General features: G+C 33.8%; 1 long non-coding RNA gene across 1 annotated transcript; it reads left to right on the plus strand.

Moving 5' to 3' along the window:
• The first annotated feature begins 6,377 nt into the window (after positions 1–6,377).
• LOC310739776 lies at positions 6,378–8,858 on the plus strand. Its single transcript, XR_014537475.1, has 3 exons — positions 6,378–6,525; positions 6,779–7,637; positions 7,903–8,858. It is a non-coding gene; the product is annotated as an uncharacterized lncRNA (long non-coding RNA).
• The last annotated feature ends 5,490 nt before the right edge of the window (positions 8,859–14,348 follow it).

Here is a 14,348-nt window from a genome sequence, read left to right on the forward strand (position 1 = left end):
TTTGATTCTTACTACAGATGAGTGCTTTGCATATTGTGGCAAGGGTTTTGATCTTTATGAAAAGTGTATTTACTTCACCCTCGAATTCTGGAGGATGTTGGCAAAAATACACACATCCTTCACTCATGTTTTATATGACTGGTAAAAGTTGAAGTACTGACTACACTTTTTCACTCAGGTTAAAGTGTAGTATAAGCTCTTAAACTTATGTAAAAAGTAGTATGAATGAAAGTAAAAAGGTTGTCAAAAAAAGTAAATAGTGAAGTAAAGTACTGATACCAAAAAAATCTACTTTAGTACAGTAATGAAGTATTTTATTAGTTCCTATCTCTGATGTAGAGCTCTTACAATATTTGCCATTAACTATTGTTGTTTTCTTTAGCCGACTTGTTTTATGTTGTTAGTACATCAGTAGTTACTTTTCTTTTTTAGAATAATTAAAATTGTTGTCTTTAATAAAAATTTCAAACAGAAATCAGAAATGGAATCAGTGACAATTCCACAATGTTCCACTCATAAAAGATCTGAAAATGCGCATGAATCAAGAGCATTATGAAAGGCAGTGTAAAATACAAGGTAAAGGTAACTTACTGTATTCATTAGAATGTAGACTCATTACCATTATTTTTTTGTTTTGTTTAAAGAGTTCTGGTAATAAATATTGAACATTTACATATAATGAACATTTGGTCAGCATTATTAAGAAGAATATTCTTTAAGAATGTCACAGTGCTTTTAAATTCTATGATGATAAATTCATGATTTCTATTAATCAGTATAAACAAAGAAGTTTAGGTCATGTTGAGCAGCTGTAAACTTCTGTATGCATATGTGCCAAGAAATAATCTGACTGCATGATAAAATGGGCTTCTGCTTTTACTTCATCTCTCAGCAAGCAGATTAGATCAGCTCCAGCAAAGAAAAAATGTGACAATAGAATAGCACAAATCAGAATTCACACACACATACAAATCACATCACATTCAGAAACAGTTTAATTTCAGTCAGAAAAAAAACATAAATATAATGGTACTCCATATTGCCCAAAACCAAACACAGTATAATAAACTATGAAAGAAAAAGTAACCATTGGTAGAGCAGTTATTGAGTACATTCAGTATAATTTCACAGTCTTATAGTCTATGACATCTTGTAATACCTCCTGGTATACAGGTTATCCTTACTTTATTTGTTCATTTATAATACTGCTGGGCCAAATGTCCTGAAACATGTTTTCAAATATATTGTCCACCCATAGTGTCGGTATATTTAACATTAATGATATTGAGCTGTCACTTACTATAACACCCACCAGCATCAACATGTGCAATAATATCAGCCTCACTGTACTGTACAGATCATTGAAAGAAGAGAGAAAAGTAAAGTCACATTCCGAAATTATAGCATTCATTATAATCAATATTTGAGGGAATCAAAATTAATTTGCTTCTAAAATATCTCTATAATGTCTATAATATCTTTATTTTCTTGTTCAAATTGAAATGTATTTATATGTATTAATAAATATGATAGCCGGCTAAATAATCAATGTTTAAAATAATTAAAATTACTGTATTAATATTGTAAAAAGTCACAGTTTTTAAATTTTTTCTTTAATATAGAATTTTTTTCATTTGGCTAATTCTCTTGCATCAAACCTGTTCTTTTTTGAGATACATGTAACCGACTGTCAGATAAAGAAAAGTGCACAATTCAGATTTCAATTTAAATTTTAGTCTCAATTCAGTGAAATGGTACAACATTGTCTGTCAAAAAATTTTGCCATGTATTTTAAATTAAATGTTTATATTTAGTAGTTTTTCTAGTTCATTATTAAGCTGAAATAAAATACATGAAATGCTTTGCAACAAGAATTTTTATTAGATCATTATATAACATAGACAGTACAGTATATTTGCAGAAGGATTCTTGAAAATTGTAAAGAATATGAAAAAAAAAGGATGTTCAACATATCTGACATCTACAAAGAGCTGTTTGGATAATCCTGAGAGCACTGCGAGCGGGTTTGCATGTTCATGGATGATTTCTGTTAGAAATCTTGATGCATCTTGGATCATGTTGTAACTCCAAAGAAAAACCTTGACACATTTGGAATAGAAGTGAGTGAGAGTTATAATATGTGTATGGCTGTACGTCGTTACAGATATAGGCCCTCTTATATCCATACCAAACCATTCCCAGCAGTTATTGAGTACATTCAGTATAATTTCACAGTTTTATCGTCTATGACTATAATCTGTGAAGAAGAGTTTATAAACATGTAATTATTTCTTTATTCATAAGCATTAAACTGTAAATACATTTTTTTTTAATTAAGTTCCTAAACATTAGAAAAACAAAGTGTTGTCTAAATAACATGATATTCTTTTAGTTACGTTTATTATTTTATAAAATATACTATTTAAATAAAGACAAAGATCACAAAGATTAATATATAATGGCATGTTGAATCATTTTTACCTCTATGTTACAGTTTTGATTGTTTTCTACGAACTGCATTTGAGTCCTATATTTTTAGTAAATAATTCACAAATAACTTTTCGATGAACTTTATGATCCAATTCAGTGACGTTAAAATCTATCTTCATCATTAGCATTTTCAACTGCAGGTTTTTTTTAAAGGCTAATTTTGAGGAAAAACCTTAGTCAGCAGGTTGGTCTGTTTTTCCCCACAAATACTCTAAAACAAACAAAACGAAAGATATAAAAAATAACAAACGATTCTCCAGTTACTTTTCTCAAAAAGTACATCTGCTTATGTAGGTTATTTTATTTTCTATAGATTGTATTATTCTTAATCTAACACAAGAATGGCACTAACAATTCCCCTGGACAGACAGTAACCACTGTGAAAGAAACTGGGTATAATCACTCATCTTTTAAGTGAATCATCTTCAAGAGTCCAGGAACCAAGCAGCTTGATGATAAAGTAGGAAAATAAGATGTAAAGGAGAAATAATTGACGGATGTTTTACACATTTACACCACTGAGGAATGAGGAATGATCCTCTATGAACACTAATGTCCGACAGTAGATGTATTTATGAACAATGTGTTCCAATATACTGGGAAACAAGTACACTGACACAAAACTCCCATCAAGATCCATCAGGTGGTTGTACTTCAGAGTTACCACTTCTGCATCTGCCTTAAGAATCAGAATCAGAATACTTTATTGATTACAGATGGAAATTGTTTGCTGGTTTGTTTCAGTCAAAATACAAAATGTATTTTGTAAATGTAAATGTAATACATATATTTTTATTTGTTTGTTTATTTAACAAATTTAATTACATAATTTTTATTTCTTAAACAATAAACCATCCAGGAGACAAATCCGAAACATCCAACGAATTATTACATCATTACATCATAATCAAATAAATCATATACATTTCACTTTTTGTTTAAAAAGGCCTCTTTGATTAATATGTAATAAAATGTGTTTTTATTGTTTCTGGTTTTTATCTTTTATATTTCCCCATTATAGTAAAACATCCTGCTCAGATTTACACACAATCTTACAAAATATTTAATATTTACAATCTCCCGTTCATTTTTCCCTTTCCCCATTTCCTTATTCACCATTTTTCTCTTTTCTATAGAAAGGTGTTTGACTAAATAAATGACTGCCAACGATTTATGAACTTTGGGCAAGATGCAAATACTGTAGTCAAAGTGCATTTAGACAAATATTGTAAGTATTCAGCTATATTTCAATAATTTATTGCATCCTTGGTGCCACCCTTTTTATAATCACATTGGGGATGCACATGCCCATGATACAGAATGAAAGTCCAGATGATCTACTTTATTTTAACTCAGAGTACACAAAGAGTATATCCCCCATTTCCTCATGTCCCATTTCCCAATTCAGTATAACACAGTGGCATCAAGTTAAGTCAACCGCATCTGCACCTTTCTTTGTGTTGCGCGTCTAATCGTGCACTTACGGTATGGGTGGTCAAAATATAGATGTAAAGACGCTTTAGAAAGGCGTTTCCGTTATTAAAAAAAAAGTACATAAAGGATTTACAAACCTTAGTGCATTTTCAATCATGTTCCATATTCAAACACTCATCAAAAATTTTTCTTTATAGGTATGCTCAATCTTTTTACATTTTTTTCTAAAGCGTCTACGTCTATTTTGACCGCTCCCACCACCCATACCGTAAGTGTACGATTGGACGCGCAAAACAAAGTAAAGTGCGGCTGCTTTAAGTCAGTATTGCAGATGTGGCCAGAATGACAGCTCTGACTATAATTATAACTCTGTGTTTCACTGGCGTTCTGGCTTCAGTCAGTGTTCTAGGTTCAGGTGAGAGCAGCATTTTTGTTCTTAAAATGTATTTCCTTGGTAATATGATTTATTGGCATTTTTATATATGAGCCATTAAAAAAAATTATTTTCTTGCACATGGTTAAAAATGCGAACATTTTATAATATTTTATTCTGCTAAAAAATGTACATTATGCCAGCACTATTTTAGCAGCACTAGTAAGTAGCAGTATTCTAACAATACTTGGGTTAACAGTACTTACACTAACATGGCAATAGTTACAATTTCAGTTTAGGCTTTAAGAATAAAGAATTCAACATAGAAAGAGTGTAGAAATAATAGTTTTAAAAATCAGTACTTTTCTGAATTGCTCAAGGACTGATTTTATGTACTTATATATGAAATGAAAAACATATTCAATTAAGGAAATGTTCACATTTAAGGCACTTCAGCATCTATAACTTATTATCTCTATGATCAGTTTCCACTCTGGATGATGAATAGTAAAGCCCAAAGTGTGTTCTTTACAAAGGTACTTAAATTGTGCATTTAGCACATTGTTGTCAGGAATTGTTAACATTTCAATTTAGGTGGGGCATTTTCAGCCGAGAGTCCAAAAAAAAGAGGAAGTGGACACAAGGAAACTAGTCAATGGTGTAGTTTTGATTGAGCTAAGCATGACAAGAAAGGTGAAGTGAAAAAGATAAGCTGAAACAGAGAAAGACTTATTCAGACTGATAAAAAAAAAAAAAATGTGCGCAATTAGCACACTAATATATATATATATATATATATATATATATATATATATATATATATATATATATATATATATATATATATATATATATATATCATTTATTTTGATCAAGAAATATAGGAGTTTCATCTGAACACTGAGCACTGCATCATCTGTGCAAGTTTTAAGAACTGAAATATTTTCGAACAAGTATTACCTCAAGTAGCTAAAATAGTGATTACAATTACAAAAAGAGAAGAGTAAATAGTAAAACACCATGAAATAACAACCAAAGTGCAGAAAGAAGCAGTGATAAGTTCAATTCTCAATTCAATATTGGGCAATTGGGAATACTGGAGAAATATGATCAAAAATCATATAAAACAAAGAACATGAAAACATCTGCATAGACATAAAGCAGAAAAACAGGAAGTGTTTTCAGACAGGGAGTTATTTATGTCAAAACTATTTAAATGTATTAAATAATGCAAAGCCTCTTTATTGGTACAATAATAAGGCCAAAGGTATGAAGAGTAACTAAGCTAAATTCATTAAACAAATCCACAAATTATTTATTAATTCTACATATTTGTGAGAATAATTTTAAATAATATCTATTAATTCAATTAAGATTTTGAGATTTGAGCCTCAAGAACAGAAGCATGAGCCACCCTGTGAATGTGTCCAGTTGGAGATGAGCTCTAAATTATAAATAAAAGCTCTAAATTTGGTCTGACAGCTTGTTCCTCTTTGGAGACAGTACCAGACTTCCCAGGCTGAAAAGTCTCTCAACAGGTGCACTGATGGAGTAGCTGCATTTTTCTTCAGAGAAATTTCCTTTATTGTGGGAAACTGTTGTCGAAACAGAAAAACTCAGCTTACATTTTTGACTAAAAGGTTTTTGTTTTTATGCTCAACTAAAGTGAAATAATGAGCATATTTCCACTGAGAAACTCGTCTTGCTCTCGCCTTGAATCGCCATGAGTTACTGTCAAAAGTAAAAGTAAATATATATATATATATATATATATATATATATATATATATATATATATATATATATATATATATATATATATATATATATATATATATAAAAATATATAAATAGTGTGTGTGTGTGTGTGTGTGTGTGTGTGTGTGTGTGTGTGTGTGTGTGTGTGTGTGTGTGTGTGTCTATGTGTGCTTACTGTGTAATATACATCATGGTTTGTCTCACAGAGGTGTCAAATTTGAATATTTTTTTTTAACATAAGGATTGTGTTGAACCATCAGTCAGTGTGTTTTTTGTGGTACTCAGAATAATCAGAGCACTGTGTTTTACTGGCCTTCAGTGAAGTCATTTGTTCGTTTCCTGTTATGCCTATATAAAGCAGCTCGAAAGCAGAAAGAGATTTAGTATTACCGCTGTAGCCAGGATGACAGCTCTGACTATAACTTTGTGTTTTACTGCCATTCTGGCTTCCTCCTGTCTTCTAGGTTCAGGTGAGAGCAGCATTTTACTTTTAAAATGTCATGGTTTGTCATTGTCAAAATGTCATTCTTTCATTAGTTTTTTTTTTCATTGTTAATATGATTTATTGATACATTCTGATGGACGAGGCACTTTAACAAACTTTATATTATCTTGCACATGCTTAAAAATGGTCACCTTTCATAATATTATTCCTATTAGCAATAATGTTTTAAAAATCTTTTTTGTCAAGGAACTTTGATCCATTTTTGTGTGTTTACACAGCCCCTGAGCGAGAGAATGGTTTTGTCAAGGTGAAAAAGGGGGACAGTTTGACGATGGAGTGCACCACAACAGACACTAAATTCGATAACCTTGAACTACTTGCAAGAATCCCAAACAAGCATGTAGTGATGGTCTTTGACAAGAATACTGACTCTAAGAATCTCGGTATGGAGTACAGTGGAAGAGTGACAAGCAGTGGCACCATCGATAAACTATCTATCACAATCAGTAACCTGCAGCTGAATGAGTCTGGCTTGTACATTGGCATTTACAGCAAATATGACTTTTTGAAACAGCAAATTGTGAAAGAAGAAGGCTGCAGTGTTCTACTGTTTGTGAATGGTAAGCATGCTTTTGTCTTTAGACTGGGGATAGTATGGTAGTTTTGATGCTGACAGCATTTTGCTATGCTACTGAATACTGTTATGCTGAATAACTAATTCTTTGTATATCTCCATGTTGTCTGGAGCTGTCTTGTGCAGCACCATCAAATACGAATTATTTCAATTTATTACATATTCACATATAAACATAAGTCTCTATATCCAAGATCAGTGTTTCGTATTTCAGACAATGAGGAGCCTCATTCCATATTTTTCTTTGTATTTCATAATGGTTTCATGGATTCTTTATACCCTAGATATTAAGTGAATTATTGATCATTATTAAGTTTTATTAATGTAATTAATAATAAAGGATTCTAATTGATTTGTGGGTTTTGTAGATGTGTGATAAGACCCCACCCGCAACAGGAAAAGGGGCATTTGCCATGTCAGTGCCACTGATACTCATCTTTGCCCTGACAGCATGTACTATGGTTATTGTGTGTATCCTGGTGATGTGGGTTTTAGCACCCAAGGTAAGCACAACAGATCAGGCTCCTAGATTCTAGATGAACTAATCTTGTTTCATTATTATGAAACTATATTCTTGCATTTTGAGTTCTGTGTGTGTGTGTGTGCAGCATCTGCTTCATTGTCTTTGCTTAAATGTTTTCAATGTGGTAAATCCGTGTTTGGTAAAGCACTGCATTTTCCAGCAAGTGAACCTTTCATGATTCTTGTGGTTTGTAACATTAAAAAAATGCTGAATCAGCTCAAAGGTTATGCTTGTTTTTGTTATAGGTGAAGGATCTGTGTGTGACTCGAGCAGATGACACACGGATGGAATTAACTGTAGCAGGTGGTTGTGCTTGAGGGTTTTGAATTATGACCTGTTGTTGCTTGTGCGCCATTTAAATGATCATGCCCGGGCTGGTGGCAGGGGTGGGTTTAGCCTACCAATTTTTGCATCTTGCCTACCCAATCCCAAACCAATGGGAAAAATAATCCAGAAAATACCAGCAGGATTTCTAACTTCTGATTAGGTGGGCAGCCTTCAGCCAAATCCAAAACTGTGCCCCAGCAGCACAGAGCAGTTTTTCACCACTCGCACACAACTTTCAGTTCAACATTCTTACAAGATTAAGCACCATACAGTCTTCTTTATAAATCTGTCTACTTTTCACAGTTTGTGATTGTTTTGCAGCAGCTAATGAATGCTCATTTAACCAACATTACATTTTTATTATCTTTGTTAAACTGCTGTTATAACGAAGTGTGTATGTTTTCTTTTTTAACCTATAAGTAAGTCAAGTGCTGCATGTGGCTGTGGTGATGCTGCTGCCGGCACATCAGATGCTATGGCTAATTTCAGTTTATGCTCCACAAACACTGCTCCTTCTTCAATCCTCAACAAGTGCCTCAAAACAGACCCATCTCTTGGCTGTTTCAGCCCCAGTTTTGGCAGGTAATGGTTACAATAACGACTCTCCATCCCAGCCAATAGTAGCTATCGATATTTTTGCTAATGGCATTGTATCAAAAGCATCGATTCTCTGTATAGTATATAACTTTTTATAATATTTAAATAGGAATGTCAATGGGAACTATATCTTAAGCTTATCATGACAGTGTTCGCTCACTCAGTCAAAGCACACTCAGCCCAGGTTTAAAAGGCTCTGACTGAAAAAATAAGAAGTATAATCTGGAGTAATTTCAGTCCAGTTAACAATTATGACGCTTCATGTGTCAAAAAACAATATGACACTCTGGCAATACCATAAATATGACAAAGCATCTAAAAGTAAAATATCCTATAGAGCATGACAGAGTACAGCTGAGGTAAGCAAACACAGGAACACAGACATGACCCTCATCTTCTGGCTTGAGGCAGAGTTCTTTAGAAGAATCGTTCTGAAGAGACATTCAGAGACATTATCCAGGTACAAAGTGCTGATTAGGTTATTTGAATCCAAAAAGATGTAATTACCGATTGTTTCAGATATTAAGATATTAGTGTATTTCATGTGGAGCAGAATAATGTATATGAGTATAAATATTTAAACTGGACATTTTGTTTCAAAAAGTAAGAATTTATTACAATATTTTATAAATATTTCATAGAAGTATCGATATTTGGTATCGATATCGGATAATACTTGTCTTGAAAGTACTTGGTATCATTATTGGTATCGCCCATTCCTACTTGGTACCGCAGATGACCATGGCTGGAGACCTGGGAATTGAGGTTTTCAGCATCATGTAAGAGTTCCTTCTTCACACTGTGAAGAATCCTAAACCCCTATTATTGCATCATGTTGCATAAATGAAAGATAAATTTTGTGATCTTGGCCATAAGAAATCCATAACAAATACTTTAGACATGAATTAATTTGAAAGGATATTTGCCAAGAGAAACAGGAGAATAATGCTGTAGATAGATGAATGGATGGACAGCACAATAGCTAGAGAGGACAAAATAAAATAAAAAAATATATAACTGATAAACAATACAAATAAAGTTTCAGGTTGCTGTTGGTTATAAAGTTATAAAGTGAGGACATTCAAAAAATATATATATATTTTTTAAGTGGCAAAAAAGAAAAGTGGTTCTATAATGTTCTGATACTGTCTTTAATTAAGTAATTAATTAAAATAAAATATAAAAATCTTAATTCCAAGTACCTTTCTAGCTGTCTTTCTTATCACTCCTGCAGTAGTTACCCAATCATCCAGCACCTCTTCACCACCACCGAGCCCCTGTCTGACCTCTTCCCTGAATCTTTCACTAGTTCCTCCACTCTTATACGTCACCCTATGATCCTCCTTCTTTTTAAAATAAGTCTTCACCACTGTCATTTCCATCCTTTTAGCAAAATCTACCACCATCTGCCCTTCCACATTCCTCTCCTTAAAGCCATACCTACCCATAACCTCCTCATCACCTCTGTTCCCTTCACCTACATGCCCATTAAAGTCTGCCCCAATAACCAATCATTCATTTCTAGGTACACCATCTACCACTTCATCTAACTCACTCCAGAATTTTCCCTTCTCCTCCATCTCACAGCCAACTTGTGGAGCATTACTACACTTTTACTGTACTCTTCCTTCAGAATCAAATTATTTTTGTTGTTTTTATTATCACTTCAGTTATATTGTGAATTAGATTTTTTTTACATTTTGTAATTATTAATTATTGGATGTGGTGAAGGAAGACATGCAGGTAGTTGGTGTGAAAGAGGCAGATGTAGAGGACAGGGTGGTATGGAGACGGATGATCTGCTGTGATGACCCCTAATGGGAGCAGCCAAAAGAAGAACGCCTACTTAGATCAAAAGGTGCAGGCTATCTGTTGGTTCCTCCAATAATGAAGATTACAGCAGGGGGCAGATCTTTCTCTTATAAAGCCCCGCAGTTATGGAACAGCCTTCCAACCAGTGTTCGGGACTCAGACACAGTCTTAGTGTTCAAGTCGAGGTTGAAAACATATTTATTCAGTCAAGCCTTTAATCAGTAGATTTTTTCTCAGGTAAAGGCTCAGATCTGGAGGGAACATTGATATAGAGTGTTTGGTGAACTGGGATATTTGTACGCTGTCGTCCCCTCACATTCACGTGTTCACTCAGGTTTGTTGATGGTGGTGTGGTGGGCCGTCTCTTATCCCAGAGATCCCTCATGTCTGTGTTGCCTTCTGGTTCTCCCTTTTAGTTATGCTGCTATAGCGAGTCTTGCCGGAGTCCAAACTGCACAGTGACTTTAACTCTCATGCAACAATAGGTACAATTAATAATCCATATCCTTCTCTTCCTGTCACCCTCTTCTCTCTCTCTCTCTCTCTCTCTCTCTCTCTCTCTCTCTCTCTCTCTCTCTCTCTCTCTCTCTCTCTCTCGGTCGAGTTAAACATGCTCCTGAGGCTCCAGTGACCACTGTTCCTGCCCCTCTCCCCCCCGTGGATCTTCCCACTTCATCCAGGCCTGCCTGGATTGGATGTCAACAGTCTCCTACACTGATGTCAACAGTCTCCTACACTGACTCAGAAATACACTTCGCTTTTGATCATCATCACTGCACCCCGCAACATTGTATACCCGCCACAAATGGACATTCGGTGTAACCCAGATGAGGATGGGTTCCCTCTTGAGTCTGGTTCCTCTCAAGGTTTCTTCCTTATGCCATCTCGGGGAGTTTTTCCTTGCCACAGTCGCCAGTCGCCACCGGCTTGCTCATCAGGGACAAACTTACTCATAAAGAACATATTCATTTTTAATCACCGCATTATCTGTGTAAAGCTGCTTTGAGACAATGTTCATTGTTAAAAGCGTTATACAAATAAAAATGAATTGAATTGAATTGAATTGAATTGAAGAAGAAGAACAAGAAGAAGAACAAGAAGAAGAAGAAGAAGAAGAAGAAGAAGAATTATTAATTATTGGGGGAACTGAATCAGGTATTAGGGCCACCACCACTGATTGCCAACCTATTACTTGTACCAGCATGCCCTAATATAAGCGCATAGATCACGCATGTACAGTTTTTTTAGACTCCTCTATGACATCTCAAAGACCAACAGGTCTGCATTGTAGAATTAAAATAAAGTGCACATTTATTTATTTGTTTGATTGTTTGTTTGTTTATCTTGATGTTTGACCAAAGCATATTGTTTGAATTGTTGGAATGTAATTACAGGAAATATTATATTACATTCTATTCAAAGCTTGATTCTAACGTCTTGGTAAACTTATGTGATTTATATATAGTGATGGGCAATGATACTTTTAAAAGTAATGCATTACAATATTGAGTTACTCCCCAAAAAAGTAACTAATTACGTTACTTAGTTACTTTTTATGGAAAGTAATGCGTTACATTACTTTTGCGTTACTTGTATCTCTTTCACGCCTTACAGGTGTAACAGGTGTAATATAGATAATTGCCATTAAGAAATAAGTTATATTAGGGCAAAAGACATTTCTTAAACATTTAAAATGCTTAATAACTTCTTAGAGAACAATAAGATGATCGACTAACTTTTGACTGAACACTTTCCAGTCGCACTTCTGTACACTGCTTTGCAATCTGCCTTCGCCGCCAGGAACGTAACTATCGTTCGTGTATATAAGGTTGAGGGTGTGGGCTGCACACCGGTGATGTGGAGGGAGAACATACCTTTCTCTGGTTTGCCATCTCCGCTTCTGACCAGCTTCTATTCCCGCGCGCTCGCACGTATGAGTGCGCGATTCTACGTGACTACGTTCATTTTAATTTAGTATTTTTTTTATGCAAAATAATTGAACTGAAAAGTAACTCGCATTACTTTTTTAAAAGAGTAACTCAGATATTAATGTGTAAATTTATAAAGTAACGCGCTACTTTACTCGTTACTCCAGAAAAGTAATATTATTACGTAACGCACGTTACTTGTAACGCGTTACCCCCAACACTGTTTATATAGTCTTTTAGTTACTATAAGTCAACTCTCCTCTCAGCTGGGATTTTTTTGGACCACTTCAATGTGTTGACCAGTAGATGTCACTCTGTTATACTTTTTGTTTTTAAAGCGCATTCTAAGCCTTGGCTCTATAACCCAGAGATCCCAAACTAGACCAAAATTGGCCTGTGGTGACCTTTGATTTAGCCAGTGTTGTGCTAGTTACTAAGAAATAGCACTAGTTACTTCATTCAACCTCAATTACTTTGTTGATTACTTACACCAAAAAGAAATGCGTTACTGTTAAAAGTAACTTTTTAGTTACTTTTTTAAAGAATGTTCTTTAATGTTCCCATTAATGCCCTTTTATGCGTTATGATCTATACAAACACAAAACTGACTTAAACACAAAGTCATTTTTAAACACTATTTTATTGAAGTCAGACCAGCACAAACTGAATATATCCCAAGGATTCTGAAATAAATAACAAAACAAGCTGAATAATATATTCACAATCAAAAACTAAAGTGGCTTCTGCATCATAAAAGCTGTTGTGTTGAGCTCTTAAAAATTTTCATTTTACAGCTTGAATTTGAAAACTATCAACAATGTAGAACCGAACACAAAACATTTTGAAGCAATTTGGAGAAACTCAGCACCAAAAAGCTGCTATTATTAACAACCATAAATGATATGCATAAAAAAAAAAACCCATAAGAAATATAAAAGCTGTTTAAAAATGAAATCTATGAGCAATTTTCAACCTAACCACAAATTAAAAGTTGCATGTCACCAACTTATGTAAAGTAAGCTGTGTGTATTCAAAGTGCAAAATCTGCTGTTGTATATGTCCATAAAAAATGAAAAACAAACAAACAAACAAACAAAAAACAACAGCATTTTTCCTAGCAATACAACGTAATGCATTTTTATAATGCATAAAATTAGTGTTCTAAGATATAACAGAAATGTCACTGTGGCTACTAAACTAACCATTATTTTTAACAAACAAATATTTTTAATAACAAATGTGTGCTTGTTTATTTGAAACAACAAAAGGTGCTTACTAGCAAGGACCTGAATGAATGAATAAATGAATGAATAAATGAATGAATGAATGAATGAATGAATGAATGAATAAATGAATGAATGAATGAATGAATGAATGAATGAATGCGTTTTACCTCTCAAACCAGTGGTTGTACCGCATGAGAAGAAGTCTCTCAAACCTTTGGTCTGACAGCTTGTTCCTCTTTGGAGACAGTACCAGACTTCCCAGGCTGAAAAGTCTCTCAACAGGTGCACTGATGGAGTAGCTGCATTTTTCTTCAGAGAAATTTCCTTTATTGTGGGAAACTGTTGTCGAAACAGAAAAACTCAGCTTACATTTTTGACTAAAAGGTTTTTGTTTTTATGCTCAACTAAAGTGAAATAATGAGCATATTTCCACTGAGAAACTCGTCTTGCTCTCGCCTTGAATCGCCATGAGTTACTGTCAAAAGTAAAAGTAATATATATATATATATATATATATATATATATATATATATATATATATATATATATATATATATATATATATAAATAGTGTGTGTGTGTGTGTGTGTGTGTGTGTGTGTGTGTGTGTGTGTGTGTGTGTGTGTGTGTGTGTGTGTGTCTATGTGTGCTTACTGTGTAATATACATCATGGTTTGTCTCACAGAGGTGTCAAATTTGAATATTTTTTTTTAACATAAGGATTGTGTTGAACCATCAGTCAGTGTGTTTTTTGTGGTACTCAGAATAATCAGAGCACTGTGTTTTACTGGCCTTCAGTGA

Source organism: Silurus aristotelis (genome assembly GCF_946808225.1).
Source record: "Silurus aristotelis genome assembly, chromosome: 17".
NCBI classification, from domain to species: Eukaryota; Metazoa; Chordata; class Actinopteri; order Siluriformes; family Siluridae; genus Silurus; species Silurus aristotelis.